This window comes from Macaca nemestrina, chromosome 17 (assembly GCF_043159975.1).
Source record: "Macaca nemestrina isolate mMacNem1 chromosome 17, mMacNem.hap1, whole genome shotgun sequence".
Lineage (NCBI taxonomy): Eukaryota > Metazoa > Chordata > Mammalia > Primates > Cercopithecidae > Macaca > Macaca nemestrina.
In genome coordinates, this window is record NC_092141.1 from 22,642,226 (window position 1) to 22,663,058 (window position 20,833).

General features: G+C 43.4%; 1 long non-coding RNA gene across 1 annotated transcript; it reads left to right on the top strand.

Moving 5' to 3' along the window:
- The first annotated feature begins 5,352 nt into the window (after positions 1–5,352).
- LOC139359484 (uncharacterized) lies at positions 5,353–20,524 on the top strand. Its single transcript, XR_011615520.1, has 3 exons — positions 5,353–5,557; positions 6,189–6,303; positions 20,030–20,524. It is a non-coding gene; the product is annotated as an uncharacterized lncRNA (long non-coding RNA).
- Positions 20,525–20,833: the final 309 nt, after the last annotated feature.

A 20,833-nucleotide genomic window follows, 5' to 3' on the forward strand; every position in this document is an offset into this window, starting at 1 on the left:
TCTCCCCCAGGGACCCCCGTGGGGAGCTGGTAGTTAATGCCCACCTGCCAGAGAAGGGGAAGAAGGCAGTCCATGAAGCCTATATCAAACCTGGGAATGGTGGCTACTTTTCCTCAAACGGAAGACACCCTGTAAGTGAACAGGAGAATTCTCAGTTCATGCCACAAATGTCACTAGGCCCTTCTCTGTGCCAGGCAGGGTGACAGTTCCAGACAACCCATGTTGCCCAGGCTGGCCTCAAACTCCTGGGCTTAATCGATCCACCCGCCCAGCCTCCCCAAGTGCTAGGATTACAGGAATGAGACAGCATGCCCAACATTTTTTTGTTTGTTTGTTTGTTTAAGGTATTTTCTAAAGGATTTTTGTGCCCCTTTCTTGGGTGGTAGAATTCATGTGGAAAAGGTAGGTTGAATGTAGTAGGAATTTTATGGACATTCTGAGGAATCCTGTAGGTGGTGTATATATTTTATTTTAACTTGGGCATTACTATAAACTGCTTCACTACGTTCTCCACTCCACTGTCTCATGGAGTGTTTGATTTAAAGAATGAATTTTTGTGATCAAAACAGCAACAGATGTGGTGGCCGTTATCCCAGTTCTTTGGGAGCTCAAGGCAGATTTCTTGAACTCAGGAGTTTGAGACCAGCCTGGGCAATGTGGCAAGACCCTGTCTGTACCAGAAATACAAAAAAATTAGCTGGACATGGTGGCGTGCACCTGTGGTCCCAACTACTCAGGAGGCTGAGGTGGGAGGATTGCTTGAGCTTGGAGAGCAGAGGTTACAATGAGCCAAGATCCCACCACTGCCTGGGTGACAGAGTGAGACCCTGTCCAAAAACAAACAAACAAATAAACAAAAACCAGTAACATCTTTATTTCTCTCCTGGAAAGCCGAGTAACGTTGGCCTGGGTTTGCCTCAGACACAAAATCTCTCCCCACTTTCCACTGACACAAAAGAAACCTTGCTGTCCCTTTTCAGCTTTATCAACAGCTGGTTACTAAATCTTGTGGCATCTCTCTGTTGGACCTGTGCATCCTTGTGCTGTTCCCTGCTAGCTCTGGCTCCCTGCTGCCTCTGGCTCAGACCCCCACCGCCTCTTGGGGGAGACCACTGCAGTCGGCTCTGACTGGGATTTCCTATCCTGGGTGTCTCTTCCTCGCCCTCAGGGGTTAGCACAACTGCCGAACTAGCCACCTAATTTTGTAAGGTTTTGTCGGAACACAGTCACCACACCCCTTCATTTGCAGATTGATTTTGCCATCCAACAGCAGAGTGTGGTAGGTGTGACAGAGGTCATGTGACCTGTAAGGCCTAGAATTTGTATGATCTTGTCATTTATTTATTTATTTATTGAGACAGAGTCTTGTGCTGTCACCCAGGCTGGAGTGCAGTGGCATGATATCAGGTCACTGCAACCTCCACCTCCTGGTTTCCAGTGATTCTCCTGCCTCAGCCCCCTGAGTAGCTAGGATTACAGGTGCCTGCCACCATACTCAGCTACTTTTTGTATCTGTAGTAGAAACGGGCTTTTGCCATGTTTGCCAGGCTGGTGTCAAACTCCTGACCTCAGCTGATCCGCATGCCTTGGCCTCCCAAAGTGCTGGATTACAGGCATGGGTCACCATGCCCTGCCAATTTTTGTACTTTTAGTGAACAGCTGTGATCACCACACTGCACTCCAGCCTGGGTGACAGGTAAGATTCTGTCTCAAAACAGTAAATAGGGCTGAGTGCAGTGGATCAAGCCTGTAATCCTAGCATTTTGGGAGGCTAAGACAAGCAGATAACTTAAGGCCAGGAATTTGAGAGCAGCCTGGCCAATGGTGAAATCCCATCTCTACTAAATACACAGAAGTTAGCCAGGTGTGGTGGTGCATGTCTGTGGTCCCAGCTACTCTGTCTCCTGTTGCAGTAAGCCGAGATCACACCACTGCACTCCAGCCTTCTCAAAAAATAAATACTAAATAAAACTAAAAAATAAGTAAATAAAGCTCACCACAGATATATAGTGTAATGACTCAGAAAAAGAGTTCAAAAGACATCACTGGGCCAGACACAGTGACTCACGCCTCTAATCCCAGCACTTTGGGTGGCCGAGGTGAGCGGATCACCAGAGTTCAGGAGTTTAAGACCAGCGTGGCCAACCTGGTGAAACCCTGTTTCTACTAAAAGCACAAAAATTAGCCAGGCATGGTGGTGAGTGCCTGTAATCCCAGCTACTTGGGAGGATGATGGAGACTGCAGTGAGCTGAGATTACACCACTGTACTCCAGCCACAAGCTATCCACTCACCTCAGCCTCCCAAAGTGCTGGGATTTTACAAACATAAGCCCAGCATAAAATATTAATTTTGAGAGGATATCTTACTTCCTAATTTGTGCCCTCTTGGAGTGTTAAATGACATTTTCAATATCTAAAATATGTAAATACATGCTTGTTTTTCACCTCAGGTGGTCCCTGGTACTTCCCTCTCCTCCTAAGATGCATAGATATACGGAAACCCATGTCAAAAGACACAGTTACAATAAATTGACTTATAGATGTCATGAACTTTTATTTGGGATTCACAAACAAGGCAGCCTCCATTGTATAAAACAGAATGAGAGCCCTTCTGCAATGCAGTGGGTTTTGTGTAAGGTAGGAACAAATAACAGAACTAGAGAAAAATGAACTGAGGCCTGGTGGTGCATGTCTGTAGTCCCAGCTATGTGGGAGGCTGAGGCAAGAGGAACACTTAAAAATTTTTTTTAAATAAAAATAAAAAATAAGAAAGGATTGGTGAACATCAAGTTATTTAGACTGGAATCTCCTATTTTCAGGAAAAATAGACTCACTTTGAGATTTATCTGCCCCCTTAAAGTTTCAGTGTGATAATGTGGCATTTAGCATGAGTGACTTCATTTTGGTTTGGTCTGGTGTGTTGAAGCCTAGTGCAGAAGCTCAGTCCAAAGCAATACCATACCATAATTTTGGTTTAACAGAAACAATTAAGGTAGATTCCATTTTCAAACTAACAGTTGGAGTCTTTGTGTCTCTATTAATTCTCTTCTGCAGTGACAAAACTACACACAAATGCTCATATATGAAAATTAGAAACAGATACACGAAAATTTTTTAAGTGATTTTCTATGGGCAGGGGGGATTTGGGGTTGATCTTTCTTCTTCATAACTTCCTTAGGTAATGACATTTTTGCAATGAGTCTGCCTTAATTCCATCATTACAAATAGAATATCAATACATTTCAAAGTATTAAACATTTAAAACTATCATTATGGGACGAGGGTACATTTTTGTCACTAAAAGAAACCTAAATACTAGGCCTAGAATTAAAAAATATCAATGTGATGGAACCATGTAACATTGTGTTTTCTTGAATAGCCTTTAGCTGTGCCACTTCTACATAATTAGAAACATTTCACTATAAAGATACTTCCCTTAATTAACAGGGAAATGGCCTTTGCACATTTAATGAGAAAAGATACAGAAAACAGACCACATGATTTTGTGTATACATTAGATGTTCAATAAATGTGGCCTCTCCCCTTCTATTCTTTTCTGAAAAACCAATAAAATGGTCATATTACATACAATCCTTGCAAAAGGTTTTCTAAACTTCCATTTTTTAAAAATGGGCTGAATACATTTTGAGAACTGCCACGTACAACTATGAAGATCATAGGCATTTTTCCATTAATGACAAATTCTTATTATGTTTTGTTTTCCTGATACCTGGTATGCAGCTATTCACAAATATTTTATAAATGTAAATTTTATTATCAATATAATGTCCAATCCCATGGATGTTGTATGATTTTCTTAACCATTCTCATAATCTTGATCATTAGTTTTCTGCAAAACCATTCAAAGGTATAACACTCTAATTCCAGATCTAAAGCTCAAGTCTAAATAATTTGGGCAATGGAACCCTGGAAAAATGGAAATTAACAAACATGCATATAGAGTTTCAGGGGGATTGTTGTGCCCTGTATGCCCATAAAAACAGACAATGGACCCGTTGACTAAGAACTCCTATTTTAGAACACTTAAATTCTGGCTCACTTCCTTCGTTTGCAAGGACACATCACAAAGAGTTCATATTCCTGTTGCTTTTGATCTAAAGAAGTCCAAAATGGAATGATCTAAAACGCCTTAAAATAGTGTTTCTGTTTCCCCCTCCAAGACTACAGGTGCATAATTTCATACACATAACCAGAAGTAAGTATGGTGGGTGGAATCTCCAATCCTCTGTCACTGCAGGTTCCTGGGGTCAGAATTCAAGAAGGCCGGTTTCTTAAACACGGAAATGAAACTCCAAGAACCGGGAGATGGTGGCAGACTGTACAACCCTTCCAGGAAGGAATCCTACACAAACTCTTGCTTAACCAAACTTTACTCAGGCTCTTACACCTTCTCCTGGGCCAATCTGTACACTTCATTGTAAAATCCAACAATAGCAAAGACCCCTTCTAAGCCAGTTTAGCAGGCACCCTCTGCCCCCATATCTTCATCCCCCACCATCCCCCAGGTGATGATGTCTTATCACCCAGGTCTCTCTCTCCAGAAAGAATCCCAACAGGTGCGTTTATCCAGAATCCTACTTATCCCAGACATTTCCTCTCAGTATTTCGTCCTTCAGTGATCCCTAACCTGCTCCTTGACTATAAATTCCCACTGGTTCATGCTCAATTTGGAGTTGAACCCAATCTCTTGTACCCATTGCAAAATCTCACTGCTGTGCTTTCAATACCTATCATGATGATCCTGAATCAAGTCTTCCTTTGCATGCTTTAACAAGTGTGACTGAACATTTTTTTCTTTAACAGAGTCTATCACATCGTTTTTAGGGCAATTCCTGCTCTAAGCTTCCCATCCTATCTGTTTCTCCTCCCTGGGAACCTTCATCTAAGGCTCAATATCTGATTTCCCGCTTCCATCATTTCTCTGTGGCAGTCATATTAGGCTCAGAGGAGACAGGGAAACTGAGACTCTGGACCCACGGGTCACTGACACCACAGAGCTACAGCAAAGCAGGCTTTGCAAAGGACACTCACTCTATGTCCCGGTCACACAAGATACTCACGCACCCTTCTCAGTCCCCACGTCACAAAGGAGACATTCCCCGCCTGTCTCCCTAGAGATGAGCACCCTCCTCCGCAGCTCCAACACCCCTGGACCTGAGGAGGCGGGAGAAAACCTCCGCCTGCGCCCGAGGCCTCCACTCTCTGAGCGTCTCCTGCAGCTCCACTCTCACCGCCAAGCAGGGTCCCAGGCGGGCTGCTGGCTGGGGCTGCAGAAGCTCCCTGGGCTACTCGCACCGCCTTCTTCCTCAGGTGGGACCAGGTCACCAGAGGTCCAAGATTTCTCGGTCGCCGGTGGAATATGCAGTCCAAGACGGAACAGTCAGGACCGCAGATACACGTGAGAAGTGAAGTTCAGAGTCCTAAAAACCTACAAGAAATAACCTGGTGACCCCGAGGACCACGCGCCCCGCCCACTGCCCGAGCCCCTGAGACTTCAGGGAGTGGCCGCCGGGACCTAGGAGTAGGCATGCGCAGGTCAGCTACCGGCTTGGGCCTGTGACCTGAGGCCAAGGTTGGAGTCAGTGCATTCTCAGAGCCAGTAGGAGGTGAATCTGGGTGGAACCTGACCCGGATAAAAGAAGCATCTGAAGAAATAAATATTTTCATTATTTTTCTTTTGGAATAGGCTTTTTTGTTGTTTTGTTTTGTTTTGAGAAGGCGTCACACTCTGTTCCCCAGGCTGGAGTGTGATGGCGCGATCTCGGCTCACTGCAACCCCCGCCTCCCGAGTTCAAGTGTTCTCCTGCTTCAGCCTTCTGAGTAGCTGGGATTACAGGCGCCCGCCACCACACCTGGCCAGTTTTTGTATTTTTAGTAGACAGGGGGTTTAACCATGTTGGCCAGGCTGCTCTCCAACTGTTGACCTCAGGTGATCCGCCCACCTTGGCCTCCCAAAATGCTGAGATTAGAGGCGTGAGCCAGCGTGCCCGGCCTGAAATAGGCTTCTTAAAGGTAACAAAGGGAAGAAAGATTTTTTAAAATGTAGAACCTTGATATGGTAATTATTTGTTTATCTTGGTAGTTAATCTATAAGCCTCCTATATATGTAAATGGTTAAAAAAAAATAGTTAAAAAAAGAAAAGAAAAAAACTTTTTTTCTCCCCAGTCTGGAGTGCAGCGGCAGGATCTTAGCTCACTGCAACCCCCGCCTCCTGGGCTCAAGCGATTCTCCTGCCTCAGCCTCCCGAGTAGTAGCTGGGACTACAGGCATGCGCCACCAGGTCTGGCTAATTTTGTTTTGTTGTTGTTGTTGCTGTTGTTGTTGTAGATGTTGATTTTTGAGACGAAGTTCCGCTGTTGTTGCCCAGGTTGGAGTGCAGTGACAAAATCTCAGCTAACTGCAATCTCCACCTCCTTGGTTGAGGCGATTCTCCTGCCTCAGGCTCCCAAGTAGCTGGGATTCCTGGCATCTGCCACCCGACGTCTGGCTAATTTTGTGTTTTTAGTAGAGGCGGGGCTTCTCCATGTTGGTCAGGCTGGTCTCAAACTCCCTACCTGAGGTGATCCGCCCACCTCGGCCTCCCAAAGTGCTAGGATTACAGGAGTGAGCCACTGCGCCCGGCCACCTGACTAATTTTTGTATGTTTAGTAAGTACGGGGTTTTGCCATGTTGGCCAGGCTGGTCTCGAACACCTGACCTCAGGTGACGCCCCACCTCAGCCTCCCAAAGTGTTGCGATTGCAGGTGTGAGCCACTGTGCCTGACTAAATGAACCAAAAACTTTAGATAAATGAATTTGGAGGAAATATTTATAACAGATAAAATGGACAAACAGGTAATTCTAATTTACTGTCTCTCTGCCTTAATTAAATATTAGTCAATACCCTAAGAAGAAAGGAACAAAATCCCAAAATTCGCCATGCACAAATACAAAAAGTCCACAAACAAAGTCAAAACCTAAGAACTTGTTGACCACTTATTTCTCCTCTGAAATCGTCTCTTGAATGTGTTGAATGTGGATTGACTTGGGATTAGGAAATTTTAAAAATATTTTTAAAAGTTTAACATTTTGGAATTTAAAATTAATCCAAATGATGTAATATACAGTATTTGGAATTTACCAATCATTACTGTCTATCATTTTATTTTTTACTCTTCAAATAATTTCTTGTTCAAGAGTTTAAAATGCTTTTAACATTAATAGATTCTGCAGGCTGGGCAACATAGGGAGACTGTCTCTGCAAAACATTTTTAAAATTTTTTAAAAAATATATAAAATATATGTAAATATATATATATTAAGTACAGAAAAAATATTTTTAAAATTTTATTTTTTTGCCAAATCGTATGGTAAGTGTATGTTTAGTCTGGCAGGAACTTGCAAAACTGCCTTCCACGGTGGCTGTACCATTTTGCATGCCCAACAGCAATAGATGAGAGTTCGTGTCACTCCATAGTTCGTGTCACTCCATATCTTCACCAGCATTTGGTGGTGGTGTAACAGGACTAACCGCAGACAAAACTCCTCAGACACCGAATTAAAGAAGGAAGAGGTTTTTTCTTCGGCCGGGAGCATCGGCAGACTCGCGTCTTAAGAACCGAGCTCCCTGAAGAAGAAATACGTTGCCTTTTTAAAGGCTTACAACTTTAAGAGATCCATGTAAAAGGGTCATGATAAATCAAGCATGCGTGGAAAACGTGACGAGGGGCTACATGCATCAGCTAACAGAACAAAAAGTTTTACAGTGCTTTCTCATACAATGTCTGGAATTTACAGATAACACTAGTAGTTTTGGTCAGGGGTTAATATTATCATTATTATTTTAACCACCAGGGCCAGGTTGTGGTGCCAAGGTCGTCTAGCTATTTACCTTACTTCTGTTTCTTTCCAACTTTTTGCTTTCTCCCCCTTCTCCTGTCTTATAAACTAGGGAAAAGGGGAGAGGGAAAAGCTGGGAAAGACAGCAGGAGAAGTGGTGGTCTCATTCTATAGTGTCAGTATTTGCATTCAAGCCAGTCTAATAGATGTGTAATGGTATCTCATCATTGTTTTAATTTGAATTCCCTAGTGACATATAGTGTTGAGCATCTTTTCAGATGTCTAAGAAATGTACCAGGCATGGTGGCACATGCCTGTGGTCCTAGCTACTCAGGAGGCTGAGGCAGGAGGATTACTTGAGCCCTGAGGGTTGGGGCTGCAGTGAGCTATGATTGCACCACTGCACTCCAGCCTGAGTGACAGAGCTAAACCCTGTCTCAAAAAGATAAACAAGGCTGGGCGCCATGGCTCACGCCTGTAATCTGAGCACTTTGGGAGGCTAAGGCGGGTGGATCATGAGGTCAGCAGATTAAGACCATCCTGGCTAACATGGTAAAACCCCGTCTCTACTAAAAAATACAAAAAACTAGCTGGGTGAGGTGGCGGGCACCTGTAGTCCCAGCTACTCGGGAGGCTGAGGCAGGAGAATGGCATAAACCCGGGAGGCAGAGCTTGCAGTGAGCTGAGATCCGGCCACTGCACTCCAGCCTGGGCGACAGAGTGAGACTCCGTCTCAAAAAAATAAAAAATTAAAAAAAAATACCTACTTAATATCAACTAGCTTTAAATTCAGAAGTAGCAACTCCATAGAAATTCAACTTATTTCTACTTTATTAATGATAGTGGTCGCCTTGAAGAAGCTTCATTGCTGTCATTTACTTTAGACTGGGATGTCACAAATCTCTAGACTGAGTAGTATAATATTCACTGTTCAAATAAAATCAAATTATTGTAATGTTTTGACACCTCCAAATACAAAAAGCAAGCCCATGGATGTTAGGTTAAGGTATAGAGACAAGTATTCCTACTTACTATCTTTTAGGGCAGACATATCCCAGCCAAGGTGATTGAAAAATGAAATGGAAACCATATGGTAGAAGGGGACTTGGGACTCATAAAGCCTGGATTTTCATTCCAAGTCTTACACACACAAGCTGCATGGCTCTGGGTAGACTGTATATTCTCTTAGAGTTTCAGTTTCCTCATTTGTACAATAGAGGTTAACGCCTACGTGTTATGGCTGATGTGGGAACAAAAGAGAACCAACATGGATGAATGGGCAGGGCCTGATTCATAGAGAAGCTGGCATCAACAAATGCAAGCCCCCTTCCCATCTTGTCTTTGCTTGCACTACAAAATTGGGAATATGTGGGTATAAAAAGTACTGTTTTTCTGTTTGTTTGTTTGTTTGAGATGGAGTCTCGCTCTGTTGCCCAGGCTGGAGTGCAGTGGCGCGATCTTGGCTCACTGCAAACTCCTCCTCCCAGGTTCATGCCATTCTTCTGCCTCAGGTTCCATTTTTTATTAGAGACAGGGTTTCACTGTGTTAGCCAGGATGGTCTTGATCTTCTGACCTCATGATCTGCCTGCCTTGGCCTCCCAAAGTGCTGGGATTACAGGCATGAGCCACCGTGCCTGGCCTAAAAAGTACTCTTACAAGAGACAGAATTGGAAACTTTTTCCAAAAGAGGTTGGAAAAATGTCACATCTTGTGGCATGAGGAGTTGTGGGCATATACTTGAACTCTGTGCTGTGAGATATCCATAGACCTTCAATAGCTTTAAGAGAACAGTTTAGATGCCATCTTACTCATCTACCGTAAAACTTCCTCTTCTTTTCTGAGATTTCAGAATTGTACCTTTTATGGCTCTAATAATGCAGTTCTATCCCTGTTGTTTGGACTATTCTAATAGATGCAAAGCAGTATTTCACCAGCAGATGCTACTGCAGTTTACATGATTTCAAACTGAGAATCTCTTTAAGGTTATGCAATAGGTTTTTATGGAAATAGGATGGAAAGTATTTTAAGTTTAAAATCCTATAAAATTTTAAATATATAAAATATATAAATATAAAAGGTTTTTGGTAAATAATTACTTGTTGCAATGTCTGTCATACTAGCTTATATTCACATACGTATTGGTTTCCTAATACATGAGAGTGAAAGTTACTTGAGGGGAGAGACTGTGCCATATGTTCCCTGCATTGCTGGTGACTATCTCAGCACCTGATATACAGTAGATGATCAATAAATACTTTAACTTAAAAACACTAAGAATAAATCTTAGTAGACATCAAAATATATATGAGTACAATCTACGGACATGGTCAGGAGCTCAAAATTCAGTTTTCAATGTTTATTTATTTTATTTAGAGACAAAGTCTTGCTCTGTCACGCAGGCTGAAGTGCAGTGGCATGATCTCGGCTCACTGCAACCTCCCTCTCCCAGGTTCAAGCAATTCTCCTGCCTCAGCCTCTAGAGTAGCTGGGACTACAGGTGCATGCCACTATGCCCGGTTAATCTTTTGTATTTTTAGTAGAGACAGGGTTTCACCATGTTGGCCAGGCTGGTCTCAAATGCCTGAGCTCAGGTGATCTGCCCACCCTCGCCTCCCAAAATGCTGAGATTACAGGCGTCAGCCACCATGCCTGGCCACAAAACATTTTGAAGTAGCTTCAAAGCCCATTTGCAAATAGGTGTATTTATAACAAGATGAAAAACAAGAAAACATTGCGCTTCATATAATAGAAGGGATCTGCCTGCATTTGCATGTGGGCCCCTCATTTGTTTGCTGTTGGGCCACGGTCAGGTTACTCAGCTGCTCTCTGCCTCCACATAGGCTTTATGCCTGTGCATCCCTCATCTACAAAAAGGAAATAATAAGAATATCTGACAATTAGAAGTGGAGAAAATGTGTAAATACCTTTGAAATAAGCTTGTCAAAGCTCAGTAATTGTCCTCAATAATTGCTCAATAATTGTCAGCTATCATTCAATAATAATCATAATCATAAAAATGTATGACTCAAAGAAAGATTCCTACCTCATATTCAGCTTCCCAAAAGAATATCAGACATTGGACCTGTGAAAGGAATGACACTGAGATGTATTTTCACATTGCTAAGTTGATTTTTTCTCTGGACTGACTCTTTCCGTGTGAAGAGATCACCAAACAGGCTTTGTGTGAGCAATAAAGCTTTTTAATCACCTGGGTCCTGCACCTGGGTCCGTCTTCACACGGACGCGTATGACATTTTGGTGCCGTGACTCGGATCAGGGGACCTCCCTTGGGACATCAGTCCCCTGTCCTCCTGCTCTTTGCTCCTTGAGAAAGATCCACCTATGACCTCTAGTCCTCAGACCAACCAGCCCAAGGAACATCTTACCAATTTTAAATCGGGTAAGCGGCCTCTTTTTGCTCTTTTCTGCAACCTCTCTCACTATCCCTCAACCTCTTTCTCCTTTAAATCTTGGCACCACCCTTCAATCTCTCCCTTCTCTTAATTTCAATTCCTTTCATTTTCTGGTAGAGACAAAGGAGACACGTTTTATCCGTGGAACCCAAAAAGCCCGCGCTGGTCACGGACTGGGGAAGGCAGCCTTCCCTTGGTGTTTAATCATTGCAAGGACGCCTCTCTGATTACTCACCCACGTTTCAGGTGTGTCTGACCACGCTTCGGGGACACCTGCCTTGGTCCTTCACTCTAAGCGGCAAGTCCCGCTTTTCTGGGGGAGCGGCAAGTACCCAGACCTCTTATTTTTGTGCCCCCTCTTATTTTTGTGCTCCAATCTCTTATTTTTGCACCTAATACTTTATTTCTGCTCCCCAACCCCTTTCCCGCTTTTCTGGAGGACAAGAACCCCCAAACTCCTTCTCTCCATATATCTACTCTCTCTTTTCTCTGGGCTTGCCTCCTTCACTATGGGCAATCTTCCACCCTCCTCCATTCCTCCTTCTTCTCCCTTAGCCGGTGTTCTCAAGAACTTAAAATCTCTTCAACTCACACCTGACCTAAAACCGAAACACCTTATCTTCTTCTGCAACACTGCTTGGCCCCAATACAAACTTGACAATGGCTCCAAATAGCCAGAAAATGGCACTTTAGATTTTTCCATCCTACAAGATCTAAATAATTCGTGTCATAAAATGGGCAAATAGTCTGAGGTGCCTGACGTCCAGGCATTCTTTTACACATCCAGTCCCTCCCTAGTCTCTGTTCCCAATGCAACTCCTCCCAAATCTTCCTTCTTTCCCTCCCACCTGTCCCCTCAGTCCCAACCCCAAGCGTTGCTGAGTCTTTCTAATCTTCCTTTTCTACAGACCCATCTGACCTCTTTCCTCCTCGCCAGGCCAAGCTAGGTCCCAATTTTTCCTTAGCCTTTGCTCCACTACCCTGTAATCCTTTTATCACCTCCCCTCCTCACACCCGGTCTGGCTTACAGTTTCCTTCCAAGACTAGCCCTCTCCCACCTGCCCAGAAATTTTCTCTTAAAAAAGTGGCTAGAGCTAAAGGCATAGTCAAGGTTAATGTTCCTTTTTCTTTATCCGACCTCTTCCAAATCAGTTAGCATTTAGGCTCTTTTTCATCAAATATGAAAAACCCAGCCCAATTCATGGCCCGTTTAGCAGCAACCCTAAGACACTTTTCAGCCCTAGACCCTGAAAGGTCAGAAGGCCGTCTTACTCTCAATATGCACTTCGTTTTATTACCCAGTCTGCTCCTGATGTTAAATAAAACCCCAAAAATTAAATTCCAGCCATCAAACCCCACAACACGACTTAATGAACCTCACCTTCAAAGTGTACAATAATAGAGTAGAGGCAGCCAAGTAGCAACTTATTTCTGAGTTACAATTCCTTGCCTCCACTGTGAGACAAATCCCAGCCACATCTCCAGCACACAAGTCCAAATGCCTGAACCACAGCTGCCAGGGGTTCCTCCAGAACCTCCTCCCCAAGGAGCTTGCTACAAGTGCCAGAAATCTGGCCACTGGGCCAAGGAATGCCCATAGCCTGGGATTCCTCCTAAGCCGTGTGCCATCTGTGTGGGACCCCACAGGAAATCGGACTGTCCAACTCAGCGCCACTCCCAGAACCCCTGGAGCTCTGGCCCAGGGCTCTCTGACTCCTTCCCAGATATTCTCGGCTTAGTGGCTGAAGATTGACACTGCTCCATCGCCTCAGAAGCCTCCTGGACCATCACAGACACTTTGGGTAACTCTTACAGTGGAGGGTAAGTCCGTCCCCTTCTTAATCAATACGGAGGCTACGCACTCCACATTACCTGCTTTCCAAGGGCCTGTTTCCCTTGCCTCCATAAATGTTGTGGGTATTGACGGCCAGGCTTCTAAACCTCTTAAAACTCCCCAACTCTAGTACCAACTTGGACAACATTCTTTTGTGCACTCCTTTTTAGTTATCCCCACCTGCCCTGTTCCCTATTAGGCCCAGACATTTTAACTAAATTATCTGCTTCCCTGACTATTCCTAGGCTACAGCCACACCTCATTGCTGCCTTTTCCCCCAGTTCAAAGCCTCCTTCACATCCTCCCCTCGTATCCCCCCACCTTAACCCACAAGTATGGGACACCTCTACTCCCTCCTTGGTGACTGATCATACACCCCTTACCATCTCATTAAAACCTAATCACCCTTACCCCACAAAACGCCAATATCCCATACCACGGCACACTTTAAAAGGATTAAAGCCTGTTATCACTCGCCTGCTACAGCATGGGCTTTTAAAACGTATAAACTCTCCTTAGAGTTTCCCCATTTTACCTGTCCAAAAACTGGAGAAGTCTTACAGATTAGTTCAAGATCTGCGCCTTATCAACCAAATTGTCTTGCTTATCCACCCCGTGGTGCCAAACCCATATACTCTCCTATCCTCAATACCTCCCTCCACAACCCATTATTCTGTTCTGGATCTCAAACATATTTTCTTTACTATTCCTTTACACCCTTCATCCCAGCCTCTCTTCGCTTTCACTTGGACTGACCCTGACACCCATCAGGCTCAGCAAATTACCTAGTCTGTACTGCTGCAAGGCCTCACGGACAGCCCCCATTACTTCAGTCAAGCCCAAATTTCTTCCTCATCTGTTATCTATCTCGACATAATTATCATAAATACACACTTACTCTGCCTGGTGATTGTGTCCAGCTAATCTCCCAAAAAGCGCCTTCTACAAAACAACTCCTTTCCTTCCTAGGCATGGTTAGTGCAGACAGAATTCTTACCCAAGAGCCGGGACCGCATCCTGTAGCCTTTCTGTCCAAACGACCTTACTGTTTTAGCCTAGCCTTCATGTCTGCACGCAGAGGCTGCCACCGCTTTAATATTGTTAGAGGCCCTAAAAATCACAAACTATGTTCAACTCTCTACAGTTCTCATAACTTCCAAAATCTATTTTCTTCCCCCAACCTTTGCTCAAGACAATGCTTATGCTGATAAGGTAGCTAAAAAAGCAGCCATCAAAAGGCATCAGATCCCATCGCTCAGGACAATGCTTATGCTGATAAGTTAGATAAAAAAGCAGCTAGCTTCCAACTTCTATCCCTCAGGGCAGTTTTCCTCCTTCACATCGGCCACTCCCACCTACTCCCCCTCTGAAACTTCCACCTATCAATCTCTTCACACACAAGGCAAATGGTTCTTAGACCAAGGAAAATTATCTCCTTCCAGCCTCACAGGCCCATTCTATTCTGTCATCATTTCATAACCTCTTCCATGTAGGTTACAACCCACTAGCCTGTCTCTTAGAACTTTTCATTTCCTTTCCATCATGGAAATCTATCCTCAAGGAGATCACGTCTCAGTGTTCCATCTGCTATTCTACTACCCCTCAGGGATTGTTCAGGCCCCCTCCCTTTCCTACACATCAAGCTCGGGGATTTGCCCCTGGCCAGGACTGGCAAATTAACTTTACTCACATACCCTGAGTCAGAAAACTAAAATATCTCTTAGTCTGGGTAGACACTTTCACTGGCTGGGTAGAGGCCTTTCCCACAGGGTCTGAGAAGGTCACCACGGTCATTTCCTCCTTTCTGTCAGACATAATTCCTCCGTTTGGCCTTCCTATATCTCTACAGTCTGATAACGGACCAGCTTTTAATAGTCAAATCACCCAAGTAGTTTCTCAGGCTCTTAGTATTCAGTGAAACCTTTTTATCCTTTACCGTCCTCAATCTTCAGGAAAGGTAGAACAGATTAATAGTCTTTTAAAAACACACCTGACCAAGCTCAGTCACCAACTTAAAAAAGACTAGACAATACTTTTACTGCTTTCCTTTCTCAGAATTCAGGCCTGTCCTCGGAATGCTACAGGTTACAGCCCATTTGAGCTCCAGTGTGGACACTCCTTTTTATTAGGTCCCAGTCTCATTCCAGAAACCAGACCAACTTGGACTGCACCCCAAAAAACTTTCATCCCTTCTGTCTTCTGTCTAGCCATACTCCTATTCACCATTCTCAACTACTCATAAATGCCCTGCTTCTGTTTACACTGCCAGTTTACACCTTTTCTCCAAGCCATCACAGCTGATATCTCCTAGTGCTGTCCCAAACCGCCACTCTAAATTCCCTCTTAAAGTAAATAAATAGTCTTTGCTGGCAAGGCTATGCTGAGCCTCCTTAAGCACTCTCTAATTAGATGTTCTAGGTCCTCCCAATTCTTAGTCCTTCAGCACCTGTTTTTTCTCCTTCTCTTACCTTGTGTCCTCCGTTTAGTTTTTTAATTCCTGCAAAACCGCATCCAGGCCATCACCAATCATTCAATATGACAAATGTTTCTTCTAACGTCCCCACAATATCACCCCTTACCACAAAATCTTCCTTCAGCTTAATCTCTCCCACTCTAGGTTCCCACACAGCCCCTAATTCCGCTTGAAGCAGCCCTGAGGAACATCGCCCATTCTCTCTCCATGCCACCGCCCAAAAATTTTTGCGGCCCCAACACTTCACACTATTTTATTTTATTTTTCTTATTAATATAAGAAGGCAGGAATGTCAGGCCTCTGAGCCCAAGCCAAGCCATCGCATCCACTGTGACTTGCACGTATATGCCCAGATGGCTTGAAGTAACTGAAGAATCACAAAAGAAGTGCAAATGCCCTGCCTCGCCTTAACCGATGACATTCCACCACAAAAGAAGTGAAAATGGCCGGTCGTTGCCTTAAGCGATGATATTATCTTGTGAAATTCCTTTTCCTGGCTCATCCTGGCTCAAAAAGCTCCCCCACTGAGCACCTTGTAACCCCCACTCCTGCCCGCCAGAGAACAACCCCCCTTTGACTGTAATTTTCCTTTACCTACCCAAATCCTATAAAACAGCCCCACCCTTATCTCCCTTCACTGACTCTCTTTTTGGACTCAGCCCGCCTGCACCCAGGTGAAATAAACAGCCATGTTGCTCACACAAAGCCTGTTTGGTGGTCTCTTCACACGGATGCACATGACAGCCACCTTCATCAATGATCTTAGCCAGATTTTCTGGATAGCTTACTACAGCTTCTACATCAGAACTTGCAGCTTCATCTTGCACTATTATATCATAGAGATGGCTTCCTTCCTTAAACCTCATGAACCAACTTATGCTGACTTCAGACTTTTCTTCTGCAGCTTCCTCATCTCTCTCGGCCTTCATAAAATTGAAGAGAATTAGGGCCTTGCTAAGGGTTAGGCTTTGGCTTAAGGGAAAGTTTTGGTTGGCTTGATCTTCTATCCAGGCCACTTCAACTTTCTCCATACCAAGCAATAAGGCTTTGTTTTCCTTATTTAAATATTATAGAATTGGTTTGTTATAAAGGCGATTCAAGAATATCCAGTTAAAACCTTATCCCAATGCTACCCAATACAACCAAGAAGCAGTTAAGCACTTTTACATTGGGAACAAGTACATAAAACAAGAGACTACATCAAGCCTATGATTCAAACTTAAAAAGAGAAAGGACTCTTAGGTCTCCTACAGGTCAATACAGAGGTTATCTCAAGATCAAAGCACTGTGCCAGGTGTCACAGTACTGTTACAACACTGAGGTATAACTGGGCAAATTACAGTTGAAGGGAAATGAAGATCTCCCTGTTCTTGTTTTGTGGGTGTACTTAAGTGTTTGAAATTTCAGGAACAGCTGCCTTTAATGACAGCAAGATGTAAGACAAGTGTTTATTAAAGAGAAAGAAGCTTATAAAGTTGTCTATCAAGATCCCTGCAAATCTTCACAGCCCCTCAACCTTCCCACCCTCCCCCTGGAAGCTAGAGCTACTCTGCCGGTATATAAGATGCCATCTTAATTTGTGGCTTACTGGAAAATTATAGGCACTCCTTCCAAGCAGCTTTGATCTTCTGCACATCAAAAAAAAAAAAAAAAAAAAAAAAAAAAAAAAAAAAAAATTCCCAGCTGTGGGAGATGGCTTATACCTCCCAGCACCTTGTGAGGCTGAAGCAGGAAGGTCACCTGAGGTCAGGAGTTCGAGACCAGCTTGGCCAACATGGAAAACCCTGTCTCTACTAAAAATAGAAAAATTAGCTAGGTGTAGTGGCTCAGTCCTGTAAACCCAGCTACTTGAGGATTCTCCTGAGGCAGGAGAATCACTTGAACCCAGAAGGTGGAGGTTGCAGTGAGATGAGATCATGCCACTGCACTCCAGCCTGGGTGACAGCATGAGACTGTGTCACAAAATGAAAAAATCCCAACAACAAGCTATATAATTCATTTATGCAATTTTGCATTCTAGGTAGAATTTCATTATTACTCTAAAACTCCATCTGTACAGTAGCCATTTCCCCAACAAGACTTAATTCGAGATGTAATCTTTCTGCTGTTTTCTGAATAAAAGCCTTAGAGTGAACTATTATGAGTGATCAACCTATGAACTATTTTATATAACATAGTGACTGCATTTTTTTTTAGCACTGAAAGTACTTAAAATAAAACTTCTTACTTCCAACTTTTGCACTTCTCCAAAATGAAAGGCCAAAATATGTAGATTTTGTAATTCAGGGAAAAATTTTAACTTCCCAAGTTGAGGCTTGTCAGAGCAGCTTTTGCCAGGAAAAGAGATTTTATGTCTATAAAAACCGTTGAAAACAAGGGCTTCTTCTGGAAACATTGGAAGACCCTTAAAACATAAAGGTGCTAGATGGTGCCATTTAGACTCACAACCAAATGTTACTTTAGAGCTTATATTGAAGAGTTAATGCATGCTCACTTTTCTTCCTTTAAAAAATACTCTTTGGAAACCATTATTCCTCCTGTAGACACATACTCTAGTTACGTCATCTCTTCTTGTAAAAATAAAGGTATAATCATGATTATCTCTATTTCTTTGTGAAATTCAACTACCAGTATATATTTATTAATGTGATCACTTTTCCACTATCTCGTGATCTTATAGTATTCTCTCCAGAGTCAATTTTCTTTCCCTCTTTATTTATTTTTTCTTTTTTGAGATGGAGTCTCCCTCCCTCACCCGGGCTGGAGCACAGTGGCATGATCTTGGCTCACTGCAAACTCCGCCCTCCAGTTCATGCAATTCTCTGCCCCAGGCCATGGAGTACCTTGGACTACAGGCAGCCGCCAACACACCCGGCTAATTTTTGCATTTGTAGTAGAGATGGGGTTTCACCATCTTGGCCAGGCTGGTCTTGAACTCCTGACCTCATGATCCAGCCGCCTTGGCATCCTAAAGTACTGGGATTACAGGTGTGAGCCATCATGCCTGGCCTCCAGGGTCAATTTTCAGCATATAGAAGTAGGAGTAAGTCTTATAGGTAAGAACAATCTTGAAGGCAATTTTTAAATCTAGTCTTTAATGTGTTCAACACAAATGAGAACTTGAGAACTACAAACTAAGATTTACTTCCAAAACTAAGGCAAAGGTAAACTTCCAGAGCTAAATGAAGATAAACCACTATAAGGCTGATTTCTGTCATGCACATTATGAATGTACTCAGTGATTTCCAACCAAGACTTAAAAATTAGTCCAAAGGAGTCCAAGGGGGAGAATAAAGCCACTTCTGGTTTGCTCTTCTCCAATTCATTAGATAATATCTATTGTATGCCCAGAGGGCGTGGACTACTCCTCTAGGCACTAGCCATAGTGATTAGCGATTTGTTTTCTTATCATGTATGTTTTCACTGGAGTAACACTTCTAATTTCCTTCGAGAACTTTTTCTTTGCATTTACAACTTGGCTCACTTTGGCACAAGAAATATAGCTTTCGGCCTGTCTCAGATTTCAACATGGCCTTCCTTATTAAGCCTAATCATTTCTTGGTTTGGACTGAAAGTGAAAGACATGTATCTTCCTTTTATTTGAACCCTAAGAGGCCATTGGAGGATTATTCATTGGCATAATTTTAATATTGTTGAGTCTCAAGGAATAGGGAGGGCCAAGGAGAGAGACAGATGGAGAAACGGCTGGTCAGGGGAGCAGTCAGAACACACACAACGTTTATCAATTAATTTTGCCATCATATAGGGGCCTGGCCTTATTCAACATACTTACAACAGTTACATCAAAGATCACCTATCACAGATCACTGTAACAGAGATAATAGTAACGGAAAAGTGTAATGTATTGTAAGAATTACCAAAATGTGACAGAGTCACAAAGTGAGCACATGATGATAGAAACGTGGCACAGATAGACGCTCCACGCATGGTTGCCAAACCTTCAATTTGTGAAAAACACAATATCAGCAGGTGTAATAACATGAGTTATGCCTGCACTCAAAAGAATAAAGGGACAAATCTGGGAAATGCAAGGGCCAGTCCATTCCCAGTACAGCAACATCATCAGCACAATCCCGCTGGAGTCCTACATCAACAAAGGCAAAAAGTATCCTCCACACATTTATATTATAACCTAAACTCCTGTTAAAGAGTTTTGGGAGATTTTTAAGGGGCTGGCCCCTTTGTTCTTTCCTCTATTTTAATTTTTAAATTCCCTCTTTTTTTTTTTTTTTTTTTTTTTTTGAGATGGAGTTTTGCTCTTGTTGCCCAGTCATGATCTCAGCTCACTGTAACCTCCACCTCCCAGGTTCAAGTGATTCTGCTGCCTCAGCCTCCTGAGTAGCTGGGACTACAGGTGCCTCCTTCCATGCCCGGGTAGTTTTGTATTTTTAGTAGAGACAGGGTTTCACCATGTTTCTCAGGCTGGTGTTTAACTCCTGATTTCAGATGATCTGCCCGCCTCGGCCTCCTGAAGTGCTGGGAATACAGACGTGAGCCACCGTGCCTGGCCTCTAAATTCGTGTTATGGAGACTCGTCTTCATGGTTAAAATATCCTGAATTGACTGTGGCCTGTTGGGAGGCAGGAGGGAGGAAGCTACTTGTGGAAAATGAAGAAAGGGAACCACACCAGAAGCAAGAAAGTGTCATCAATTTTTACATCAAAGACTCCATGAAAAAGGACAGTACAAATAGCCTGTTTTTGTAGCTGACCATTGGACTGTGGACGGCACCTGCACCTACCAAGTTCTTCTGGATAGTCCCAATTTTAAATTTTTGACCTGATCTTCATGAACACAGTGCTACCGGTTAGATCTTTGTCCAGGTGTTTTGTATTTTTTTGTTTGTTTGTTTGTTTTGAGATGGATTCTCAGTCTGCCACCCAGGCTGGTGTGCAATAACACAATCTCAGCTCACTGCAAGCTCTGCCTCCTGGGTTCACACCATTCTGCTGACTCAGCCTCCTGAAATGCTGGGACTACAGGTGCCCGCCACCATGCCCGGATAATTTTTTGTATTTTTAGTAGAGATGGGATTTCACAAAGTTAGCCAGGATGGTTTCAATCTCCTGACTTCATGATCCACCCGCCTTGGTCTCCCAAAGTGGTGGGATTACAGGCATGAGCCACCATGCCTGGCCACCTTTGTCCAGGTTTAAGCTTTAGAAAATAAGGTCTTCATGCAGTGGGAGGCCTGATTAGGGTTATGATTCTGCCCTGGGGCATCTGCCACTTCTGACCTAGATGAAAACT